The 27,525-nt window shown below is 38.3% G+C and overlaps 2 pseudogenes; both read right to left on the bottom strand.

Moving 5' to 3' along the window:
- Positions 1 to 576: 576 nt before the first annotated feature.
- Positions 577 to 16,628, bottom strand: LOC130870944 (olfactory receptor 5H2-like; annotated as a pseudogene).
- A 9,507-nt stretch (positions 16,629 to 26,135) lies between these two features.
- LOC130872113 (centrosomal protein of 19 kDa-like) lies at positions 26,136 to 26,738 on the bottom strand (annotated as a pseudogene).
- Positions 26,739 to 27,525: the final 787 nt, after the last annotated feature.

Raw genomic sequence — 27,525 nt, 5'->3', positions numbered from 1 at the left:
TAACATTATTTCCCTTCTTGGATCTTTGATGGGGTTGAAGACTAGATAAGTGTAATTACTTTCCTCTCATGACTTGGCCAAGTTATTTATTATACAAGACTTAAGCTAGTTAAAGTAGGATATTTGTTCTTATTGTATATGATTTTGTATTAGGCTTAGAACTCTTTTATTTAAACAAAAGAGGGAGGTGCTGCAGGAAGGTTTACAGCTTGTAATTACTCACCTACTTGGGCGTGGCCTCTTACACTAAATACCAGGATGCGGGGGGGGGGGAGAGAGAGAGAGAGAGAGAGAGAGAGAGAGAGAGAGAGAGGAAGAGAGAGTAGGTGGAAGCAGTGAGACTCCATGTAGCTGCCAGAGGGGAAAGATGTGACCTGCCAGCTGGAACGTTTCCAGTAGGTCATAAGCCTCATGATAGAATTTAAAATAATGGAAACTGGCTAATTCTAGATGTAAGAGCTAGCTAGCAATATGCTTAAGTAATTGGTCAAGCAGTGATTTAAATAATATAGTTTCTGTGTGATTATTTCGGTTCTAGGCAGCCAGGAACAAACAAGCGTCCTCCGACTACAATAATTATGCTGGTGCAATGGTGGCACAAAGCTTGTGGAAGTAACCAGCCATTTCTAACTTGATGGATAGCCCATTCCACAAGATGAAACCAAGAGTGGGTGACCAAGAATCTGTGAGTAGGTAGTCTAGGGCCCTAGGGTAAAACCAAATATTAGTAGTGTTCAATATCAAAATGAATTGCAAGGATCCTCCCATTCACTTGTCATTGTCATCACCTCTGGTCTTTTATAGCTAGATATGTTTTATATAATTCCAACAAGTATTTCAAAAATTATTTATATGCTCCATTGTAGTATTGTTAGGCTCTTTTCACATGCCAAGGTTTATGTGAAAAATGATGTTTGAATCATATAACTTCTGGAAATCCTTCACAAAATTTCCTAATATAATTTTATTACTATCACAACTTATTTCTATTTACTAATGAGAAAATATAGGAAAAGATGATTTATGGCACAGTCAGGATGATATGATGAGTCAGTAGAAAAACCATACTTCAAAACATACATTTAACCCAGAGATTATGTAGTCTGCTATGTTTTCCTTCATTTATAATGAAGGACGCTACTGCTCTGGATCAGTTCAGTAATTCTTGTTTTGGAGGAGCAGGGGTGTTGTGGGGAGCTTCAGGCTGAGTTCCTGCCACCCAGCTCCTGGTCTCCTCGCTAGCTTATGCCACAAAATAACAACACACAAACTGTATTCATATAAACACTGCGTGGCCCATTTCTATTAATGTGTGTAGCACCACAAGGTGTGTTTACCAAACCTAGGGCCTTGTGCTTGCTAGGGGCAAGTGCTCTACCATTGAACTTTATCCCAAATCCCCAGTAATTATTATGTGTGTTTGATGCAAGGATAGGTAACTGAAGTTACTATTGAGCTCTGCAAATACGCTTTTATTCATATAAGCAGTGATTTTGGATTTAGACTAGAAAAATAAAATCCCTTCCTTGGTCTATTGCCAAATTGGGGAGATCCCTAGAAATGCATGACATAGAGTCTGCACTTAGCCACCTTCTAGTGGTAGAAGTAAAAAGATTTAAGAAATTTCAGAGTGCAGTCATCACCACTAATATGCTTCTCTAATGAATCCTCCTTCGGTCGATGGAAGATGTCAATGTAAGGAATTATATACAAGTTGGCTTCGTGCCAGAAAAGGCAAGAAATCTTCTTTTCATGCCAAAAGTGACTCTTGGGTCTCATCATTGTTAGTAAGCATTGCTTTCAATTGGTCAAAACACTGTGACCTTTCCAATAAAGTACCTGCATATTCCCTAATAAGGTCCACTGAGCATTGCATACAAATTGCAGGCACAAACTTACAATTACAAAACTTCACAATTCCCAATACATAAACATCAAACTTCTAATGAGGTCTCAAGTGGAAACCTGGATTCATAATTATATTTCCAACAAAGATTGTTAACTTTCTGTGCATGTTCCAGGTTAGCAGCAGAATGAAGCTGTTTAGCAGGATACTATCTTCAGTAATTTTCAGTAGATCAATCCAATAAATCTCATGATACTCTCAAAAAGGGAAATGTTTTTGTCATGATTGTCCTAGGAAATAAACATCCTCCCTTCTTTTTACAATGAAAGAAAAAGTCTTTCAGTCTTCTCTCTTAGGCCTATTGAAGTTACTTCAGAGTTATAATATTGGAGAAATAAGTAAATTAAAATAAAATTAGAATGCTTCAGCATTAAACTGAAATATTAATATATTTAGATGAACTAGAATTCTTTTTAGTAAAATTTATTCTTCTCTCATATATTACATCCCAACTGGAGATTCCATTCTTCCTCTCCCCTTTTCTCTCAGTTCCCTTCCCCAATCCACTCCTCTTTCTCCCTTGAGGAAAGTGCAGGTCTCCCAGGGATATCAACAAAACACAGCACATCAAGTTGCAATAAGACTAGGAACCTCCCTTTATATTAAGGCTGGATGAGGCAATCCAGATGAAAAAGGGCCCCCAAAGCAGGAAAAGAGTCAGAGACAGACCCTGCTCCCATTGTCAGGAGTCCCACAAGAACTCCTGAAGGTCTCATGCTCAGAGCAGCTGTAGACACTCACATCAGGGAATTATAAGAAATTCAGGATCTGGGGTCTCACTGCTCCCAACACCAATGCAGATTCTTTGTACTGTTGTCAAAAATAAACTGGTTACTGATGCTTACTTCTAGGATCTTTATTCTGTTCTGTTGGTTTAAGTTGCTGCTTTTTAAGTCAATGCAACCTTTTTCATTTAATATAGTCTTGAAGTATATTATGCACTTAAGTCACATGATGTCTTCTTTTTTCTACTTAATTACTTGACAATTTGGGGTTTTTCTATGTTGGTCTGTATGGTTTGTGCTGTGGTATAAATTTTAGAGTTTTTCTATAGTTCTGTGAAGCATGCCATTTTTTTTTATAATGGCTATATCGAATCTGTTGCTCACTCTGGGTTATTGAATATGGCTAACTGGGGAGAGAGGAGTCTCTAGTCAGCACTAGGGTATGCAAGCAAATTCATGAATGTGAGAAATAGCTTAGGAAAAAGTCATCTCTTTTAGGGCTAAACATTTTCTATCTGAGGCGGAAATAAGGAAACACATGATTTCTGATGGTAACTTTTTCTTTTGCTTCATCTTAGAATCCTCTCCAAGAATCTCTTTGTCTCCACACAGCTACATTCCTTACACACAGCTATGTTTCTCTCTCCTACATGGCCATACATATCTATACACAGTTACATGTATTTTCACATGGCTACACATCTTTCTCTATATTCATTTCTCTTCTATATCTCTTTTCCATACAACTCCATCTTCCTTTCCTCTACACAGTTACAAATCTCCACACAGCCACAGGTATACATCTTGTTTATATAACTCTCTCACTATACAGGACTTTACCCAGTTCCTAGGCACAGTTCCTTGTGGCTGAGGTACCAGCCAGAGCCATGTTCATTGCCACAACTCTGTGGAATTTCAAGGTCCCTGCCAGCAAGCAAGCTGCAGCATTCTGTTCACAGACCACACTCTCTCAGACCGGACCATCTGCCTGAAAGAGTCAGAGTTTGCCCTGGCAGGATGGCCCAGAAAGCTGGCAGTTTAAAACAGCACAACTTTTTTTCTGCTATGGCTGAAAACAAACAAGCATACAGTCAGCTTTTTTTTTTTTTTTTTTTTTTTCGAGACAGGGTTTCTCTGTGGTTTTGGAGCCTGTCCTGGAACTAGCTCTTGTAGACCAGGCTGGTCTCGAACTCACAGAGATCCGCCTGCCTCTGCCTCCTGAGTGCTGGGATTAAAGGCGTGCGCCACCACCGCCCGGCTACAGTCAGCTTTTATCAACACCATTTAAGTGTTTCGTGGCAGGACCTCTTAAGAGCTGCAGGGTTTTGCAGCTAAAGCTGAGTCAGGAAGCCTCTCTTACCTGACAGTGCTTGCTTGCCTCTAGGAAGCAGAGCAGACCCAATAAATTGCTGCTACCAAGAAAACATACTTTAATCTATTATTTCCCAAGCTTTCTCAGGCTTTTTGTGGATGTAGTTATCCATGTTGGGCGCCATTCTGTTGAAGGAGCTGCGGACTGCGTTCCTGCCACCCAATTACCGGTCGCCTGGCTAGCTTATGCCCCCAAATAACAACACACAAATTGTATTCTTTTAAACACTGCCTGGCCCATTTCTATTAATGTGTGTAGCACCTTGAGGTGCGCTTACCAGGAAGATTCTAGCCTGCGTCCATCCTGGATCGGAGGTTCATTGCGTCTGCCCCAGAGAGGAGAGGAAATGGCGTCTGTCTGAGGCGTCTTACCTCACTTCCTCTTCCTCCCAGCATTCTGTTCTGTTTCCTCCACCCACCTATGTTCTAACCTATCAGGGCCAAATAGTTTCTTTATTAATTAACCAATGACCTTCCTCCATCAGCTCCTCTACATAGCACCGTCTCTTTTCTTGACAGAAGTTTCTGTCCTGTCCAGTCCTGTAGCCATTCAGTCCCAAAGAAACACACAGAGGTCTACATTAATTATAAACTGGTTGGCCTGTTAGCTCAGGTTTCTTATTAACTATTACATCCCAAATTAACCCATAATTCTTGTCTATGTTAGCCATGTGGCTTGGTACTTTTTCTTCAGTAAGACATTCTCATCTTGCTTCCTCTGTGTCTGGGTGACAACTGCAGACTGAGCCTTTCCTCTTCACAGAAGTCTCCTATTCTGGGCACCCACCTATACTTCCTGCCTGGATACTCGCCAATCAGCATTTTATTAAACCAATACAAGTGACAAATCTTTAAAGGGTCAAGGTCATTGTCCCACAGTACTCTTTCACATAGCTCTCTCTCTCACACACACTTCTTACACATCATTCATTCACTCTTTATTCACTCATTATTTCATGCATTCATTGAAGGAATGATTAAATTAATAATTCTTCTTCATCTCTCACTCAGTGCACACACACACACACACACCACTCACATTCTGCACAGCTTTTTCCAGCATTTCTCTGTATAACTCAAAACAGCTGCCTCCACTTCACTGCCTCTCCTTTTTCAGTCAAATTTTGAAAAATTATATATTGCATTTTTGGGCCCCTTCCTATTCTAATAACACAAGAAAAATCACATAGTTTTGTCTTAGGCTCAGGATGTCAGGTTGACCAGCCAGTGAGTAACACTTGGCCATGCACATATCCTAAATGGTTAGTGATTCAGAGTTCCCAGACAAAAAATAAACAGTCAGCTGACTAACCTTGATCCTGCAACATAACTGAGACTGGGACTATGTGCAAAAAGTCAATTACTGGGCAAACTATGTCTACTAAAGCTGCTTCTAGCCTTTCTTTGAATGAGCAATAAACAATACTGGGAAAATGACCTCTTATACATTTAGGGTCAACCAGACTGTTTTGAATATGTTCTGTAGCTTAAAATTAGTTGCCTTTGTGACTGAGAAAACTATTACCATCCTATGTGAATCTGAATAATGAAAAACATCCTAGTGTTATTTCTATTCATCAGAGTTATGAAGATTAAACAGAAATCATCTTTCTCACTTTCCATAGCTCTACGTGTCCCCAAGAGATTGAATATTTATGTGAAGTAAGCAAGCCAGTGGAAATGACTCAATTGCAGTTCTTAGGGAAGAGATGCAGTTCTTTGGAAAGAAATGCAGTAGCACATAAGAAATATTCCAGACAGAATTGACTGGTCATTTAAAATAAATTCATGGCCTCCCAAGGTGGGTTTCTCATCAGAGAACCATTTGTCTTGTGGGAAAACCTGCTGAACACCTGTTGTATATCCCACATCATAGTGTAATATTGTTTCAACTCATAAATATAGGATGGTTCACCATTTGTGTCAGTATCTTACAGGACACTGTGGAAGCCTGAAAATGTAAACCTGTTCCCTCATTGTCCAAATGTCAGAGACTTGGAACTTTACTCTAGTTCCAGTCAAGGTTATTGTGCTTTTACCTCAAACAAAGGCTATACCTAGATATTGTTCAGCAAGTTCTGCTCTCTCAAGGTTGTTGTCAACTGGTGTGGCTAATTGTCAGACCTTGTTCTCCAGGAATAGAGAAGTAGATTGTTCCTATCTCAAACAAGTGTCTAAGGATTCAACTAAGTTCCAGTTACCTTTATGGAGGTAACTTGGGATTCCACCCAGGGAGTGGATTTCCTACAGAATGTTTTGGTATAGGGTGTAAACATGACTTGTTTTGTTCTAGCAACAGAACTATGAATGTAGCCTGCAACCTTCAAGGTATGTTTATTTCCTTGTATCATGTTAATGCAGTCTTTTGTCTTACTCCTACCTTTTGGGGTCAGGGTTATTTTGAGCAATTGGAAATTAAACATGGGGGAATTTTCAGTATTCACTGGAATTCCCTCATGATACTATTCTATATGTTTCTCTGTTTTATTATTTTCATCCACTTCTTCATATTTCTACTATATTTCTAAATCCCCATACCCTTACCCAGGTGAGGTATTTTTATCAAGGCTAGTTCCCAGCAGGAAAGTTTTATGATGTCATTGATAAGAACATTCTTCCTGAAGGATAAATTTATTAATAGGCATTTGTTTTTATCTTTTTAAAAATTATTTATTTTTATTGTTTTTATTGAGCTATATATCTTTCTCCACTCCCCTCCCTTCCTTCCCCTTTCTACCCTTCCCAATGGTCCTCATGCTTCCAATTTACTCAGGAGACCTTTTTTTTTTCAACTTCTCATGAAGATTGGATCCATGTATGTCGATCTTAGGGTTCTCTTTGTTGTCTAGGTTCTCTGGGATTGAGAATTGCAAGCTGGTTTTTTTCTTTATGTTATATCTAAAAGCCACTTATGGGTGAGTATATATAATATTTGTCTTTCTGCTTTTGGGTTACCTCACTCAATATGATATTTTCTAGATCCATCCATTTCCCTGCAAATTTCAAGATACCATTAACTTTTCTGCTGTGTAGTAGTACATCATTGTGTGAATAAACCAAATCCTCAATATCCATTTTTCAGTTGAGGAACATTTAGTTTGTTTCCAAGTTCTGGCTATGACAAATAATGCTGCTATGAACATAGTTGAGCACATGTCCTTGTGGTATGACTGAGTATCCTTTGGTTATTTACCCAAAAGTGGTATTGTTGGGTCTTGAGGTAGGTTTCCTAATTTTCTGAGAAATCATCATATTGTTTTCCAAAGCAATTGTACAAGTTTGCACTCCCACCAGAAATGGAGGAGTGTTCCTTTTACCCCACATCCTCTCTAACATAAGCTATCATCAGTGTTTTTGATATTGGCCATTCTTACAGGTATAAGATGGAATCTCAGAGTTGTTTTGGTTAGAATTTCTCTGATAGATAAGGATGTTGAGTATTTTTTAAGTGGCTTTCATCCATTTTAGCTTTATCTGTTTAGAGTTCTCTGTGTAGATCTCTCACCCAATTTTTATTGAATTGTTTGTTCTTCTGATGACCAATTTCTTGAGTTCTTTGTATATTTTGGAGATTAGCCCTCTTTCTGATGTGGGGTTAGTTTCCCATTCTGTAGGCTGTTGTTTTGTCTTGTTGACTGTCCTTTGCTTTACAGAAGCTTTTCAGTTTCAGGAGGTTCCATTTATTAATTGTTACTTTCAGTGTACATACTATTGGGGTTAAATTTAGGAAGTGGTCTCTTTTACCAATGCATTCAAGTATACTTCCCAGTTTCTCTTCTATGAGATTCTGTGTGATTGGTTTTATGTTGAGGTCTTTGATCTATTTGTACTTGAGTTTTATACATGGCAATACATATGAATCTCTTTTCATTATTCTTCTTGCTGATATGCAGTTATGCTGGCACTATATGTTGAATACATTTTTTCCCATTTTATGTTTTTTGCTTTTTTGTCAAAATTCATGTTTTCATAGATGTGTCTGTTGATATCTGGTCTTCAATTCCATTGGTGCTCCTGTCTGTTTTTTATGCCAATACCAGGCTGTCTTCAATACTGTGGGTCTGTAGTAGAGTTTGAAGTCAGAGATTGTGATGCCTCTATAAGTTCCTTTATTGTAAAGGGTTGTTTTTAACTATCCTGGGTTTTGTCTTTTGCATATAAAGTTGAGTATTGTTCTTTTGAGGTCTGGGAATAATTTCTCTGGGATTTTGATGGACATTATACTGAACATGCAGATTGCTTTTGTTAAGATTGTCATTTTTGACTGAGTTTCCTTTGGTTATATACCCAAAAGTGGTATTGTTGGGTCTTGAGGTAGGTTTCCTAATTTTCTGAGAAATAATCATATTGATTTCCAAAGCAATTGTACAAGTTTGCACTCCCACCAGCAATGAAGGAATGCTATGTTAATTCTACCTATCTAAGAGCATGGAGATCTTTTCATTCTCTGGAATCTTCTTCAATTTCTTTCTTCAAAGATTTAAAGTTCTTGTCAAATAGGTCTTCCACTTGTTTGGTTAGAGTTATTCAGAGATATTTTATGTTACTTGTGACTATTGTAAAGGGTATTGTTTCTCTGATTTCTTTCTCAGCTCTTTTATCATCTGTGCACAGGAGGGCTACTGATTTTTTTTAGCTAATCTTGCATCCTGCTACATTACTAAAAGTGTTACACTTATGAGTTATAGAAGTTCCTTGGTATAATTTTTGGGATCACTTATGTAAACTATCATATATTATCAAATAGTGAGAGCTTCACTTCTTCTCTTCTGATTTGTATTCCATTGTTATCCTCTTGTTGTTATATTGCTCTACCTAGAACCTCATGTATATTGAATAGATATAGAGAGACTGAAAAACCTTGTCTTGTTTCTGATTTCAGTGGGATTGCTTTGAGTTTCTTTACATTTAGTTTTATTTTGACTGATGACTTGCTGTATATTGCCTTTATTAAGTTTAGGTATCTTTATCATGAAGGGATGTTGCATTTTGCCAAAGGCATTTTAATTATCTAATGAGATGAGCATGTGTTTTTAAAAGTTTGTTTATATGGTGGATTACATTAACAAGTTTTTATATATTGAACCATCCATTCATCTCTGGGATGAAGGCTACTTGGTCATGGAGGATGATTTTTCTGATGTGTTCCTGGATTCAGTTTACTAGTATTTTATTGAGTTTATTTGAATGAATGTTCATTAGTGAGATTGGTCTACACTTCTCTTTCTTACTATAGTTTTGTATTTTGGGTATCACAGTAATTGTAGCCTTGTAAAAAGCATTTGACTCCATTTTCCAACAAAATTCAAGATGCCATTACTTTTTTTTCTGCTGTGTAGTACTCCATTGTGTAAACGTACCACATTTTTGTTATCTATTCTTTGGTTGAGGGGCATTTGGATTGTTTACAGGTTCTGGCTATGACAAACAATGGTGCTATGAACATAATTGAGAACATTTCCTTGTGGCATAATTGAGCATCCTTTGGATTATACCCAAAAGTAGTATTACTAGGGCTTGAGGAAGGTTGTTTCCTAATTTTCTGAGAAATTAACACACTGACATCCAAAGGGGCTGTATCAGCTTGCATTCCCATCAGCAATGCAAGATTGTTCCCTTTATCCCACAACATCTTGAATTTTGCAGAAAAATGGATGGAGCTAGAAAACATCATTTTGAGTGAGGTAACCCAGACATAGAAAGACAATTATCACATGTACGCACTCATAAGTGGGTTTTAAACAGAAAGCAAAGAAAACCAGCCTAGAAACCACAATCCCAGAGAATTTAGACAACAATGAGTATACTAAGAAAGACACACAGAGATTTACATGGGAAGTAAAAAAACAAAACAAAACAAAACAAAACAGGATCTCCTGAGTAAATTGGGAGCATGGGGAGGGACCTTGGGGGAAGGGTTAAAGGGAGAGGAGAGGCAGGGTGGAAGGAGCAGAGAAAATGTAGAGCTCAATAAAAATTAAAATAAAAAGCATTTGGCAATGTTACTTCTATTTCCATTGTGTGGTACCATAGAGGTTGCTGGCTCTGGCTATTGTCACATAGATTTCTGAATCTGGCCTGTTCCCAGGAAGGGCTGGCTTAGGCCTGCTCTGGCAGAAGTTGCTCTCTTGGGCCTGTTCCTGTGCATATCCCCATCTTAGTCCTGCTTGGGCAGAGGTCCTGGTCCCATGTAGGGCACTGGCTCAGGCCTGCTCTCTCAGAGGTTTCTCCCTCATACTTGCTCCTGCAGAGGTCACTGACTTGAGCCTGGTCCAGTGGAGGTCACTGGCACTGGCTGGTCCCATGGAGCTTGCTCAGTTGGGCCTGGTATCATGGAGGTCACTCATTTGGGCCTGATATGGCAGAGGTCACTGACTTTTGTTTTATCAAAGCTATTGTAAATGCCACTGATGTATTGATTTCCAATTTAGGTATTTCAGTATTAACATTTAACAATATACTATTTTTAATATTTCTTTTACATGTTGAAGCATTGCTAAATTAATCTTTTAGTTTAGATTGTTTTATTGTAGTTTTGTGGTTTTCTATATATAAGGTCATATTGTCTCAGAAACAGTGACTACTGGACATCTTTCCCAATTTTACTGACTTTACCTATTTGCTTTAAAGACATTTTCAGGTTAAGATTCCCAGTATTTTGTTGAATAGAAATGAAAGGAGACATTTTTGATTTGGTCTAGAAGAGTTCTGGTTTTTCCAATTTAACATAATGTTAGTAGTTCATTTATATTCAGCTTAACTTTTTTGTGACTCCAACAGAAGACATCATCTTTACCATACTATTATACTACTATTAAAGATTCCCTACAATATTTCTTTTTAAAATTATCAGATAAATTTTATTCTCTCTGGTTCAATTCAACTGTTCAACACTGGCTATTCTTAACCCTTATTAATGTTCTCTTTGTCATTAAAGAAAAACTATGAAAAAGGCATAAGGAAATATTTCTCTACCTGTGAAGCCTGTGTCATATCCCTATCTTTATACTATGTCCCTCTTCTCTTCATGTATGTACATTCCAGATATCCATCAGTAGATGATAAAGTCATGATTATCTCTATTTATATGCTTCTAGTTCCTACACTATGCTTAATTATCTACAGTCTGTGAAATCAGCAAATTATAGGTTTCCCAAAAATAATGTTTAATTTTTTAAAACAAGTATAAATCTTATACTAATGTTGTAGTTCATTTACTAAAATAGTCAGAAAATTGTGACATTGTATGGAAATACTTCTTAATGTTTAAATAACTTTGTAATATAATCAGTCTAGCAGATTTTTTAAATCAAATTTAGTTTTAGTACCAATTAGCTCTACCTGTAAGTATTTTATTTATTCTTTATGAACACATGTAAAGGTTCTAAATAAATCATTCTTATCATACATTAATGATTATTGCTGAGAGCAATTGAAACATATTACAGACTCATATATTATGGATGTTCTGCTGTAGGAATTCCTACCGCAAGTAGCCTTTAAGTTACCCACCCACTTGGGCGTGGCCTCTTATACTGTTTATGCTGATGTAAAGTACGCATCCAGCCTCTATTTCTCTCTGTGGCATTCGGTTGCTGTTCCCCATTCCAGCAGAGATTGTGATCTGAGAGTCTACCCCTAAATAAGCAATCCTCTATTATTCTCAATTCTGCCAACCCTGCCTGCCTGCTTGACTTGCTTTTTACCTAAGTGTTTTTTTTTTTTTTTTTTTTTTTTTTTTAAACCCCAGCCACAGCAGAGCTAACTATGTGCAGTGACTTGGAAATTTCCTAAGCTCGTGAACATACCCTCCCCCACTGGCACATTCCTTGCTGTGTGGCATCTCTTGTGCAGCTTCCAGTTTGTGCTCCCCACCCATGAGTTCTGGGCTTCTTGTTCCATGTATGGAATTGATTTAATTGATTTTAATTTTTCAAGCAAAGCATATTTCTCAGTATTTAATTAGTACCAAGGCAGGAAACTAAAGTGGCTTAGGACCTTTCAACTCACCACTGGTTGCATCATAGCTAGTCGTGACTCTGCAATGACACCTGCTGGACAATAAAGATGATGACACCTAAAACAATTTATGAGATCTCATAACAGGTAATTAATAAATCAATATGACAAACTACATTAACACTGAAACTTTTAGCAACCATTTTGCTAATACTATGGATTATATTCTGCAAGGCTTATATGGTTATGGTGATACATCCATTTATTGGATATTGAGACTCAATTTTTTCTTCATATTCTATCATTAAGAAAAAATGTGGCACTTTTAGAAATGATACAGTCTTTGCAGACTAATAATGAACAGTTAGTTCACAGGATTTATACCATAGAAAATCAAAAGTTACCTGAAAAAATTAATACTATTGAAATGGGTAACATTAATTTGACCGACAAAATTGAATCCAGGTCTAAGGGTACTGAAAAATTGTCTGAAAGAATTCATACTGTGGAATTTGACAGTCAAAATTTCTTAAATAGTTATGATAGGTTAGCAGATAGAGTATCTCTTCAGAATGGCAATCTGCATGCTCTCCAATAATGTCCAAGGATGAGGCATTATCTTTTTATTATTATTTATTTATTTATTAAAGATTTTTGTCTTCTCCCCGCCATTGCCTCCCATTTCCCTCCCCCTCCCCCAATCAACTCCCCCTCCCTCAGCAGCCCAAAGAGCAGTCAGGGTTCCCTACCCTGTGGGAAGTCCAAGGATCTCCCACCTCCTTCCAGGTCTAGGAAGGTGAGCATCCAAACAGCCTAGGCTCCCACAAAGCCAGTACGTGCAGTAGGATCAAAAACCCATTGCCATTGTTGACTTCTCATCAGCCCTCATTGTCCGCTATGTTCAGCGAGTCCGGTTTTATCCCATGCTTTTTCAGACCCAGTCCAGCTGGCCTTGGTGAGTTCCCGATAGAACATCCCCATTGTCTCAGTGTGTGGGTGCACCCCTTGCAGTCCTGAGTTCCTTGCTCGTGCTCTCTCTCCTTCTGCTCCTGATTTGAACCTTGGGATTTCAGTCCGGTGCTCCAATGTGGGTCTCTATCTCTGTCTCCTTTCATCGCCTGATGAAGGTTAATATCCAGGAGGATAACTATATGTTTTTCTTTGGGTTCACCTTCCTATTTAGCTTCTCTAGGATCACGAATTATAGGCTCAATGTCCTTTATGACTAGAAACCCATTATGAGTGAGTACATCCCATGTTCCTCTTTTTGGGTCTGGCTTACCTCGTTCAGGATAGTGTTTTCTATTTCCATCCATTTGCATGCAAAATTAAATAAATAAATAAATTTTAAAAACTTTCTGCCTCCTCCCTACCTCCCTTTTCCCTCCCCCCAACTCCCCACACCCCACTCTTCTCGCCCCTCCCTCTTCAGTCCTAAGAGCAGCCAGGGTTCCCTGCCCTGTGGGCAGTCCAAGGTCCTCCCCCCTCCATCCAGGTCTAGGAAGGTGAGCATCCAAACAGACTAGGCTCCCACAAAGCCAGTACATGCAGTAGGGTCAAAATTCAGTGCCATTGTCCTTGGCTTCTCAGCAGCCCTCATTGTCCACGATATTCAGTGTGTCCGGTTTTATCCCATGCCTTTTCAGTCCCAGTCCAGCTGGCCTTGGTGATCTCCTAATAGATCAGCCCCATCGTCTCAGTGGGTGGGTGTCCCCCTTTCGGTCTTGACTTCCTTGCTCATGTTCTCCCTCCTTCTGTTCCTCATTTGGACCTTGGGAGCTCAGTCCATTGCGCCAATGTGGGTCTCTGTCTCTATCTCCATCCGTCGCCAGATGAAGGTTCTATGGTGATATGCAAGATATTCGTTAGTATGGCTGTAGGATCGGGCCTTTTCAGGCTCTCTCTCCTCAGCTGCCCAAGGACCTAGTTGGGTACATCTCTCTGAACCCCTGGGAACCCCAACAACCACCAACTTCACTGAAGTAGTTGATGCCACCTGAAGCAGACATGTCTTGTTGTTGAAAAAAGTCTAAATTCTTAAAACCTTTCAGATGCCATAACCTGTAGATCTTTTGAGTGATATAGATTATTTAATTGAAATATATCTCTATATATCTAGAAAACCTAACTAATATAATTAAAAATTTGATTGTTACAGATGACTATCTATTAATCTGTATTTCTTAACTATATATTACATTTTTAAATGAGCTGCACAAACACAATACTTTAAATAAGATTAGAATATATAAACAATATTTTAATATATATATTTACATATACAAAATTAACCTTAAATTTGTATCCATAGACTAAGATCCATACCAATACAAAGTATTCATCTCTATATCTTATCCCTTTTTCAATGAAAACATTTATATATAATCATTTTGGGAATTTGTACATAGTGTTCTCCAAACTGCTTTCTGCTTTTTTTGGGGGAAAGTATTTTTAGGGTTCATGGAAATCTTTCTGGGGGTTTTGTTTCATCAAATCACGTTAGCTTGGAAGGAATCCACAGGTTCTAGTCTTCTGTGGAAACAAAGGCAGAACCTCTTTTCCAAAGAAACATATCCTTAGACTCAAATTTTGAAGTCAAAATACCTTTATGCTGGTTTAGCTTAGCAGCTCCCATAATCAAATGTCTGATTGCAGTCAAAAACTTGAAAGAAAACACAATGATAGATGTACGTAATCTAGACTCTCTCTGTATATTCCATCATTATTTTTCTTTACTCCTTTAATCTACTTTTTTCCTCTCTCTCCCAAGCCTACATACATTTTTAAATATACTGTATCTCATTTAGATGTCTTTTATGTCTGAATCTGTCCTATTGTGTCTGAAATTTTTTTGACATGTAGCATCTAAAATATGGTAAGCAGTGTGGTTGCAGCAGTCTAGGATGCTGGCTCTACCTGTCTTGGCCTTTTAATATGGCAGAGATACATCTTCCACCAGCTCTGGGACTACTGTGTGGGAGTTATGTTCAGAACCTCAACCCTGGGAAGCACTGCACAGCACATAAACCCTTTTTGTCTGAGTAAAAGCTACATCTACCATGCATCATGCTGTGTAGTCTAAAAATGTCTCTCTGTGTGTCTGTCATGCTTTCCTGCCTGTGCACACCTTACAGACTAGATCCAGCTGCTTGCCCAGGTAGGGGTGCTGAGCATTAAGCATGTTCTCAGTAACTTTCCTCCTAACTCTAAGCAGGCATACAAGCGCCCAGACCAGAAGTGGGTGACTGGTCATGTTGATTATCCTCAAACATATGGGCACCATTCTGTACATGGAGACTGCTTATAAACACTTGCAGTCATGTATCAGGATGCAAGATTAACTCAAAAAAATCAGTAGCCCCCTTTTACACAGATGATAAATGGACTGAGAAAGAAATCAGAGAAACATCACCCTTCACAATAGCCACAAATAGCATAAAATATCTTGGAGTAGCTCTAACCAAACAAGTAGAAGACCTGTATGACAACAAATTTAAATCTTTGAAGAAAGAAATTGGAGAAGACACCAGAAAATAGTGCTCTTGGGTAGGTAGAATTAAAATAGTAAAAATGGATATCTTACCAAATGCAATCTACAGATTCAATGCAATGCCCATCAAAATTCCAGCAAAATTCTTCACAGACCTTTGAAGAACATTACTCAACTTCATATGGAAAAACAAAATACCCAGCATAGTCAAAACAATCTTGTACAATAAAGGAACTTCTGGAGGCATCACAATCCCTGACTTCAAACTCTACTACAGAGTTAAAGTTCTGAAAACAGCCTGGTATTGGCATAAAAATAGACAGATAGACCAATGGAACTGAATTGAAACCCAGATATTAATGCAAACAGCTACCTGATTTTTGACAAAGAAGCAAAAAAGTAAAATAAAATAAAATTTAAAAAGAAAGCATATTCAACAAATGGTGGGCTCCACAGGTTGAGAAGGCTTTCTTTATGACCTTGAAAGACTTATTTTGTAAGATTATAAAGAGAATACATGTATAAGAGACTAAAACAGTCACCATGGTGGATACCTGAATGATATCAGCTAAAGCAAACACCAACAAAAGCTAATGGAAGGATCAGAACAGGAAATCTTTTAAAAAGGCATAACATCACAATAAAAATGATGTATTACATTGGAATTACAGAAAGTTAATCTGAGTAAAAATACTTCATGAATGAAGGCATGAAGAAAACCACCTACAAATGACAAAATTACTAGCTGGAAACATAGTCTATTGGTCATAATAACTGGGTAAAGTAAAGGTTGCATATAGCTACATAGCGATCATAAGCCATTGAAGTTAAGAGGAAGCACTCCACACTTGCACTGAAGACAAAGGAAAAAAAAAACTGTAACAGGCATTCAGAGAGAGAAATTTTTGTGATCTTGAATGACAAGGTGATCAGTAATTTAGGTGTCACTGTGGATGATAACCAACTATCCACAAAGGCTAAGTTGCTGAGAAATAGGTACATGGGGATGTGAAGGTGAGGATCACTCTAGATGAGAGTTATCAGGCTGAAGTTCCCCACAATGGTGATGAGGAAGATCACCAAAAATGTCAGGAAAAGGAGGGAATTTCCACTGTGGTTGATGTGTGAGTCCTTCTAGGATGAACTCTGTCAGCAGTGTTATATTCTCTGCTCTCATGTTCTTCAGGGATGTCTCCTGAAACAGACATTATTTATAGAGTGAAAACTGACGGAAGACTTCAAATAGAGATATGTATGTATGTGGATAGCCTCTCTATTTAGAATATGAAAATTTATGGAAATTAGTGAGAATTGAATGAATACACTGTATTCATGTGTCAGACAAAATATTTTTAAGTATACTCAATAGTTTCCAGAAATCTAACATATATTAGAAGTGATTTTCCTTCTTTAGTCTATTTCTAAACATTTACTGAGCTAATTTCATTTTTTCTCCAAAAGTTTTCTCTCAGAAAATTGATGAGTAAATTTGTAGAGCCAAGAGAACATGTTGCATCAATAATCAGTAATTGCAGTGATTAAGTATGTTTAGTTTGGTCTGGGCTTTTTTTTATGCAATAACAAATCACAACATAATTAAAAATTCTCAATTGTATTTTTGGTCATACATGGCAGAAACAGCAACAGAGACTTCTTTTTGTATGTTTTCTGATGCACAGGTACACACGTACATTTGTGTGACATAATTATTATCAGAAGTAGATGAAAATTTAAGAGTTAACTTTGTCTTTGTGTGTTAAAAGTTTTTATTTAACCATACATTAAATTGAAAGAAAATGAATCTTTTAGTCACAATAAAACAAGAGGTATATTCTAGAAGAAAATATGAGTATATTTTATTTTATTTTTTTAATTAATTAATTAATTAATTTAATTATTAAAGATTTTTGCCTCTTCCCCGCCACCACCTCCCATTTCCCCCCCTCCCCCAATCAAGTCTTCCTCCCTCCTCAGCCCAAAGAGCAATCAGGTTTCCCTGCCCTGTGGGAGGTCCAAGGACCACCCACCTCCATCCAGGTCTATTAAGGTGAGCATCCAAACTACCTAGGCTCCCACAAAGCCATTACGTGCAATAGGATCAAAAACCCATTGCCATTGTTCTTCAGTTCTCAGTAGTCCTCATTGTCTGCTATGTTCGGCGAGTCCGGTTTTGTCCCATGCTTTTTCAGACCCCGGCCAGCTGGCCTTGGTGAGTTCCCGATAGAACATCCCCATTGCCTCAGTGTGTGGGTGCACCCCTCGCGGTCCTGAGTTCCTTGCTCGTGCTCTCTCTCCTTCTGCTCCTCCTTTGGATCGTGAGACTTCAGTCCAGTGCTCCAATGTTGGTCTCTGTCTCTGTCTTCTTTCATCGCCTGATGAAGGTTAATATTCAAGAGGATGCTTATATGTTTTTCTTTGGGTTCACCTTCTTATTTAGCTTCTCTAGAATCACGAAACATAGTCTCAATGTCCTTTATTTATGGCTAGAAACCAAATATGAGTGAGTACATCCCATGTTCCTCTTTTTGGGTCTGGCTTAGCTCACTCAGGATAGTGTTTTCAATTTCCGTCCATTTGTATGCAAAATTCAAGAAGTCATTGTTTTTTACTGCTGAGTAGTACTCTAATATGTATATATTCCATACTTTTTTCATCCATTCTTCCATTGAAGGGCATCTAGGTTGTTTCCAGGTTCTGGCTATTACAAACAATGCTGCTATAAACATAGTTGAGCATATGAGTATATTTTAAACTGAGTTTTAAATTAATTCTTGTTCTCCATATACTATCTCATGAGGTCTTTACAGATAGGCTCATAAATCATCAAAAACCACTTAAGGAAAGTGAATCTTCTAGCAAGTTATTTTTGTTTTTCTGGAGGCACACAGATAGTTCTCAAGGAGTTTCCTAATCCCACTCTCTATTTGTACATCTTTTCAACACATTTTTAAACTATGAATTAAACAAAACTTTTTATTTTGTTTATAAACAATAGGAATAATATATATTTTATAATAATAATACATATATTATATCTAAAATAATATGATTTTTCTTACTTATATATCTCGAAAGAACTCAAAGAGAAGATTAAGGTCATAGGTTGCACGAAGTAGAAATATCCAGAGTTAGCGCAGCAGTGAGGAAAGTATAGGCAGCAGAGCTTTCATTCTGATACATCTTGGAGGCTGCATGTCTCAGACTGAGGAAACATTGGGTGTATAAGATGTCTTCAAAGCAAAAGCTTGCCAATTGGACAAGCACATGCCCTTGTCAAAGGACAAAGGCATAAAAAAGTATATTATCCAAGGGAACAGGAAGTTCCTTTAGGACAGCGACAGCTCTCCTGGGCATTGCAGAGCTGAATCATTCACCAAGATGCTCCAACAGTGCCACTGGGTTTTATAGCCTCTGGAATCACAGACATCAGGTCACTGCAGGTAGCTTTTTATCAAAAAATTGATTTTTACTAAACCACTTTATTTTCTAATTCAAGTGATACTTCTGATATGTTTAGGCAAGTTGTGGCTTATATAGAAAATATGTTCTTTGTACTTTAAGTTCAACAGCTATGTCTGAGCTAATCAAAACATGGTTTTAGTAAGGTCAAAGAGCTAGACTCTTTTCGGAAGCCAATTACAACTGAATTCGTTGTGAAAAATGCATCTTAAGTTATATACCTGAATGTGCCCCTAACATAAATGCCTCTGAGCTTCTGTAGTAGCCTGATAAAATGTTGAATTTCTTTCAGTCACTGGAGTTGGAGCTCAGGAATCTTTTCTTGTGGAATGGTGACCTGTGCACACTTGCCAAATGTGAAATGTAATTTAACTCTGCCTCTATTTGCCTCTATTTGTGTGTGTATGCCTCTCTCTCTCTCTCTCTCTCTCTCTCTCTCTCTCTCTCTCTCTCTCCCTTCCCTCCCCCCTCTCTCTCTCTCTCTCTCTCTCTGTGTGTGTGTGTGTAAAACATAAATATCGGTAAAATAAATGTAGCAAAGTTGGTCACTTTTAAGGTTTTGGATCCCTTTTATCACTTCATGTCAGTAGTATTTGTTTTAGTAAGTGTAGATTTTTCTGTTTGACTTCTACTCTAAGTTCTTGGGTATAGTTTGTTTTCATGTTACTCCTGGTCTGGATATGTGTTTTTATGTGATATGAATTTCTGACTGAGAACAATTTGTTGGACCTGTTATCATTCAATCAGCAAGTGCACATCTTTGAAGTGCGGGCCATGACCATTTTCTTTATTTAGAAGGAAGTTACTAATTCCATCCATATTATTTTCCTTCTGGTTGCTTTTAGCATTTTTCATTTTTATTTTCTTCCCTAATGACTTCTTTCTCCTCACTCATCTCCGGGGTGTGCTAGTGTGCTGATTAATCATGGCTGGGTCTTTTTGAATTTTCTCTATCTCTTCTTCTAGTAATAGTGTTGTTTCTTTCTTGTGTTCTTGTTATCAAATCTGCAATGTTTTCTAATCCCTGTATAGAACTGCTTTAATCATCTTCTGTAATGTTGGTTTCATGGTCATGAATCTCTTTATCTTTGTAGTACAAAGATTTTATGTCTCCAATTCTTAGAACAAATCATTTAGATATGTTTATCTAGATTGGCAGTTACTTTATTTCTGTTATTTTCTTGATAGACGTATTTTTTTTCATAATTTATGTATTTAATGTATTTTGATCATTCCCACACACACATCCTCCTTTACTCCCATCCCTACTAGTCCCTCTCATTTTGGTTTTGGTTATGACCAATTTATTTATTTATTTAAAAGTATAATGCTTTTTTATTTTTTAATATTTATTTATTTATTATGTATATAATATTCTATGTGTGTGTATGCCTGCAGGCCAGAAGAGGGCACCAAACCCTATTCAGATGGTTGTGAGCCACCATGTGGTTGCTGGGAATTGAACTCAGGACCTTTGGAAGAGCAGGCAATGCTCTTAACCTCTGAGCCATCTCTCCAGGCCCTGAACCATTTATTTTGACAGGACTATCTTTGTGACCATGGTATTAGAATGATTCTCTGAAGCCTTGTAGGCTTACGAGTGACTGTAGAGTTGAAGAAAATGGTTGTTCCCTCTTCTTTAATCTGTTTGTCACAACTTGAAATACATTGTGTCGTACCATAGTGACCTTTATATTTATATATTGGAGTTCAAATATGAACTACTCACACAAATACTAGTGGTATTCTGTGTCCTGCTTTTAGTTCCAGTGTTCATAAGGGGGAGGCTGGTAATTGGTGGAGCAAGATGGCTATTTATATAGCTATATTAGTGAGCTATGGGCTTGACTGAGATGCCCTGTATGTGTTTCTGTAAGCAAGTGTTCCTATACATATGCAGATATATATATATATGTATGTATATATATATATATATATTCCCATATATGACATATACCTGGGAAAAAAGAGAATGAATTCACCTTCTTAACAAATTACTACTCATATTTTCATGAATTTTTGTCTAACATGAACAGTACTCCAGAACACTGAATAAATTCTCATTGTATTAATATCCTTTATACTACATTTTTACTAAATAATACAAAGTGTTTCATAGTCATAATATAAAAATGCCGGGAGAATATTAAGTCCTCAACATTGTCTTCAAGTAGTATAAATATTTCATTTATTTTCTACTGTTATTAAACAAAAATTTCAAAAGTAAGAATTTAATAAAACTAATGGGATATATATATATATATATTATGTATATAAATGTATATTTAATTTTCTGTCATTTTCTAAAAGGTAAGGTATAGTAGGAGGCCATTTGTTTGTTTTGGCTACTCAGATCTGAAATAATCACACAGAAACCATACTATTTAAATCACTGCTTGGCCCATTAGTTCTAACATCTTATTTTCTAAGTCTTACATCTTTATTTAACCCATCTCCATCTGCCCTACCAGAAAAGTTCTAGCACATCTGTCTCTGGCTCCATGGCTTCTCTTCTCTCTGCCTCTTTGTTAGCTATGACCTCATGGTAATGCACAGATTAATGGAGATGGGTTAAATTAGGATGTAAGAATTAGCAAATAAGATGCTAGAGCTAATGGGCCAAGCAGTGATTTAAATAATATGTTTTGAAATGGCAGCTTCCTGGACCATGCTTTCAGTATGAACTCTGACAATTTCTGGCTATGGAGCATTTAAATGGGTTTTGAATAAAAGTGCTACAATTTGCTTAATGGCAACATAGACCTTCTGTGTGCCTGAAAATGGGACAATGTTCATGGCTCTCAGAAGCAGCAAACATGTCTCCACCATATGGGACTGCACAGAGCAAGCACAATGGACTGTAAAGTGGGTCTTATCCATGCCCACTTAGCATAAAAAAGTGCTCCTGGTAAAAAGATAATTACAGATTTTCAATGAAGACAAAATCAGACATAAAAGACCTCTAAATGGGTGATAGTATGTTTAAAAAATGTATACAGGCTTGGGAGAAAGAAGAAAGGAAGTATAGAGAGTTATAAAAAGAGGTAAATGGTTTTTTTTAAAAAATAAAACAAAATCTCTAAAAAGACAGAGTAAAGCCAGTCATAGAGTAAAAGGAGTAAAATAAATAAGCCACATAAAGATGAAAAATACACAGAGAGTCTGGATTATGTATATTATTGTGTTTTCTTTGAATTTTTTTGACTACAGAAAGACATTTGATTCTGGAGACTGCTAAGCTAAGCCAACACATACATTTTAAAAGTATCTTGAATTCAAATTATGGGTCTAGTCTCAATGTCCTTTATTTATGGCTAGAAACCAAATATGAGTGAGTACATCCCATGTTCCTCTTTTTGGGTTTGGCTTACCTCACTCAGGATAGTGTTTTCTATTTCCGTCCATTTGTATACAAAATTCAAGAAGTCATTGTTTTTTACTGCTGAGTAGTACTCTAATATGTATATATTCCATACTTTCTTCATCCATTCTTCCATAGAAGGACATCTCGGTTGTTTCCAGGTTCTGGCTATTACAAACAATGCTGCTATGAACATAGTTGAGCATATACTTTTGTTGTATGTTTGGGCATCTCTTGGGTATATTCCCAATAGTGGTATTGCTGGGTCGAGAGGTAGGTTGATCCTGACTTTCCTGAGAAGCCGCCACACTGCTTTCCAAAGTGGTTGCACAAGTTTGCATTCCCACCAGCAATGGATGAGAGTGCCCCTATCTCTACAACCTCTCCAGCAGAGGCTATCATTGGTGTTTTTGATTTTAGCCATTCTGACAGGACAGATTCTAGAGAAGCTAAATAAGAAGGTTAACCCAAAGAAAAACATATAAGCATCCTCCTGAATATTAACCTTCATCAGGCGATGAAAGAAGACAGAGACAGAGACCAACATTGGAGCACTGGACTGAAGTCTCACGATCCAAAGGAGGAGCAGAAGGAGAGTGAGCACGAGCAAGGAACTCAGGACCGCGAGGGGTGCACCCACACACTGAGGCAAAGGGGATGTTCTATCGGGAACTCACCAAGGCCAGCTGGCCGGGGTCTGAAAAAGCATGGGACAAAACCGGTCTCGCTGAACATAGTGGACAATGAGGACTACTGAGAACTGAAGAACAATAGCAATGGGTTCTTTATCCTATTTCACGTAATGGCTTTGTGGGAGCCTAGGCAGTTTGGATGCTCACCTTAATAGACCTGGATGGAGGTGGGTGGTCCTTGGACCTCCCACAGGGCAGGGAAACCTGCTTGCTCTTTGGGCTGAGGAAGGAGGAAGACTTGATTGGGGGAGCGGGAGGGAATGGGAGGTGGTGGCGGGGAAGAGGCAGAAATCTTTAATAATTAAATAAATTAATTAATAAAAAAATAAAAAAATAAAAAAAACAAAAAAACAAAATATGGGTCTAAGGATATGTGGCTTTCAGAAAAAGGTGCTTCTTTTATTTCCACAGAGGATGAAAACCTGTGGAATCCTTCCAGATGAATGTGGTTTGATGGACCAAGATCTCTGAAAGGTTGCCTTGAACAAGACTCAAAACTATGGCTTCACGCAACCAACAGTAGAAGGTAGTTTGGAAAGAACTACACCCAAATTCCCAAATATTGTTTATAAATATTTGTTCACATTTAAAGAGGGATATGATATAGAAATGAATAATGTGTATTGGTATGGGTCTTGGTCTATTGATGTATATTTCTGCTCTTGATTAAGGTATTGTGATTGTGCAGTTCATTTAAAAATAAATATATAATGAAGAAATATTATAATCTATAATAGTCAAGTTTGTAGTCATTTTAATTAGATTTTCTAGATATACAGAGATATATTTCAGTTAGATAGGTATCCTTTAAATATTTCAGAGACCTTCAGAATACAGCATTTAAAATGTTTAAGGAATTTTCATGATATGAGACACATCTGCTCCTGGCATTACCAATTACTTCAAAAGGAAGATGGGTACTGAAGAGGCTCCTTGTGGAGTTTGCCAGCCATTTGGGTAAGAAACTGCTCTTGCCTGGACTGTTTGATATTATGTTGTGAAAGCTGGACATGTGGGAGCCATGGAGAAATAACTGTTGGACTTGCCTAAAAATGAGACAGTCCTTCAGGGTTCCTGCTTCATGAAAGGGTCTGCATAACATTCTGTATCATGAGGGCCAGGCTGCTTGTTGGGGTTTCTGTCCCACCCAGTCCCCCAGCCATTTAGCCCCAGAGAAAATCACACAGAGATCTCCATAAGTTATAAAACTGATTGGCCCATTAGCTCAGGCTTCTTGCTAACTCTTATAAATTATATTAACCCATTATTCTTATCTATGTTAGCCACATGGCTTGGTACCTTTCTTAGCTGGGTAGATTACATCTTGCTTCTTTTGTGGTCTGGGCAGGAGTGGAGGGAATGGACTTCCTCCTTCCCAGAATTCTGTTCTCATTGTCCCACCTCTACTTCCTGTCTGGTTGACCCGCCTATACTTCCTGTCTGGCCAATCAGCATTAATTCAAAACATGATTGACAGAATACAGACAATTCTCCTGCACCAACATTCTGCAGGGCACAGAAGAGAGTGACTGACAAACTGCCAATATAGGCAAAATTATCATTGAATAATGCTTCATGGAAAAGTCTGCTTGATACTATGGACCTGTAGGCTGAAGATGGATGCCCCAATGGTACATAAGAACTTTGGGTGACTGTCCTGGTTGCGAGATGTCTCTGTCATTTCTAGAGTTTTGGATGTTGCTTACAATGTACTTCTTGATTACTTAGGTAATTTTATATCCTTCTGAAGTCTTTTTTTTTTTTTTTACATACACACAATGTAATTTTATTTACAGGAAGTGGAGACAAAAGGAAATCATCATGCTATATAAAATAAACAAGTTTAGAAAAACAAAGGCTGCATTTTCTCTCCTATACAACATCTAGGGTTTTTGTTATTGTTGGAGACAGGTTTCTCTGTAGACCTGGCTGTTCTGGAACTCACTCTATAGACCAGGCTGGTTTTGAACTCACAGAAATTCACATGTCTCTGCCTCTTGTGTGCTGGGATTAAAGGGGTGCACCACCACCACCTGGCAAACTCTAGGTTTTTATATGGGTATGGATGTGTGTCAGGGTGGGTGGGGCTAGAGAGGACACTATGAAAGGGGAGGAAAGAGCTTAAGGGGTGCAGAAGGTAATGGCACACACAGGACACGAAAGCAAAAGGGGGTGACTTGGGAAGAAGGGGATCAGCAAGAAGACAAGGGGACACAGAGTGGGGGTGGAGCAGGAACAGATGACATTGATGCAGCTGTGAAAAATGCCATAACAAAGCATGCTGCTTTGTCTGCTAACTTACCTGAACCCTGACAAACAAAACACGACTGAAGGAAAGGAAAAGAAAAACTGGTAAGACTCAGGACTCACAGGCACAGCTTTACTCAGTGAATAGTAGTTTCCTTGTAGAAAACAGATGCTTTCTATCGTAGAGAATATTCTAGTAAGAGCAAACACACCTGCACATGGTGGCCTTGTTAAACAGAGATCACTGTACCTCTAAATTCCTGGGCAGGTTTCAACAGGCAGAACCTATTGCTCACTTGCGGGTGGACTTCCCACCGTGTAAACCAGCTTCTCACAGGAAGTGGTTCTGGGTTTCAGAACAACTTTAGTGTACATTTCCTGAGTGTGGAGGGCCAGAACTGCCTTCGTCTGCTGCGTTGCATGCACCGGCAGCTGTGAGGCATTTGCAGGTGCTTTTGTCTACCCCAGAGCTAAATTCGCAGACATAATGAACACAGGTTAACTCCAATCTTGTCGGACTATAATTATTCACTCGTTCTCAAAAATGTCTATGCCGTGTCCATTTACTGCACCCTCCCCCTTTGCTTCATCTAGAAACATCTGTGGCCTTCGGGGGGCATGCACAGGCCCCTTTCTGTTGAGGGAAGTCTTCCCTGCTATCTACCCGCAGTAATCCAGGTTCTCACCTTTTCAGCCTTCATCGGAAATCAGGCTCTAATCTCTTTCCTGAGTAATATTATTAAAATATCTTTTTACAAATTTCTGAGTTACCTTCCCTTTGGACTGCCATCTCTAACGGGATTCCTAAGCTGTGTTTCTCATAGGCCTATGCAACACATGCAAGTATGTTGGTTTTATATTCTGTTAGCGTTCACAGATTTTCTGGTACCGAGTTTTGTTCTTCGTAGACACGGAGCAGGAGGTCTCAGAACTCGTCAGCTGACTCTGTGTCCCAGGTGCAGGACAGCTGCTCATCCTGCAGGAACTCAACTTCAATGTCATACACAAAACCGGGGTCATCCTTTCTCTTCTGATTTTTCTCAAAAAGTCCATCCATGATGCTCTTCCTTTTGGCCAGCTCCTTGTCATCGAGTTTGTTCAGGTCTTCCTCGGGGTCAATGGTTGTTTCCCATTGAATTTGTTCCATCGTCTCTGCCAAGCTCTGCCCCTGCAAGTAACCTCGTAAAAAACTGAACAGCTTCTCCAGCTGCTTCAGGGACACACCTGCTCCAGGTAACTCTTGTGCCGTGGATTATTCTTTAATTGCTCAGCAGCTCTGGTGCAGTCTGAGAACTTCGAGAAGTTTCGGACTGGCATAATGCGCTGGCTGCTCTTTCCCTCGGTCTCATTGTCCTAAATTAAGACGATAGCCGGGGGCTGGAATCTAATTCCACATTTCTTGGCAACACATTTCATTATGACATACAATTCAGTGTAAACTGGAGGAAATCTGAGAAAGACGGGATAGCATCTACGGTCCCTGTTAGTCTACTTGCTCTAGGGAGGCAAGAGTGTCCATTTTCATTTAGCTTTCAGCACATATCTCTGATACACCCCTTTGTTTTGCTCCAGGTGCTCCATGTTACATAGGCTCATTCAAAGGCTTTTCTTTCCCGCTTTTGATCTTTAGGACTAGCAGACCAGACTGAGCTCTCAATTCCAAGAAGACATGGTAAAACTGGCACACTGGGAGCGGCCTCCATCCTGGTAGCAGCAGTCACAGCCCCACAAAGGTAACTGAAGGTTCCAAGAGTAGGTACTTGTGGTGGTCTGAATAAAAATGGCCCCTTCTGAAGTCTTTAATGGAGTTGAATATAGTTATAGTTTTCCTTAGATATGGTAAAAGATAAAGTAGATATAAATATTGTAACTGTAATTCTTGCTTGGTAGCTGTTTTGTTGTATGTAATTTTTCTATGTTAAAATTAAAAACTTCCTTATTTTTTAAACAGAAAAGGGGAGGTGATGTGGGATTCCCCTCTGTATGCTGTGAGTGTCACTGGTTAGTAAAGAATTGTCTTGGGCCTGTGCAGAGCAGAATAGAGTTAGGCAGGGAAAACTAAACTGAATGCTGGGTGAAGGAAGGTGGAGAAAAGAGAAGTCATGGAGCCACCACCAGAGACAGACATGCTGAAACTTTGCTGGTAGAGCACGACCTTGTGGTGATGCACAGATTAATGGAGGTGGTTAAAATTAACATGTAAGAGTTAGCAAGTAAGATGTAAAAGCTAATGGGCCCAGCAGTGATTTAAATATTATGGTTTTTGTGTGTAATTATTTTGGGAGTCTGGGTTACCAGGCCTCCATACAGCAGTA

This window comes from Chionomys nivalis, chromosome 3 (genome assembly GCF_950005125.1).
Source record: "Chionomys nivalis chromosome 3, mChiNiv1.1, whole genome shotgun sequence".
In the NCBI taxonomy this organism is placed as follows: Eukaryota; Metazoa; Chordata; class Mammalia; order Rodentia; family Cricetidae; genus Chionomys; species Chionomys nivalis.
This window is presented reverse-complemented; position numbering and strand designations above follow the sequence as displayed.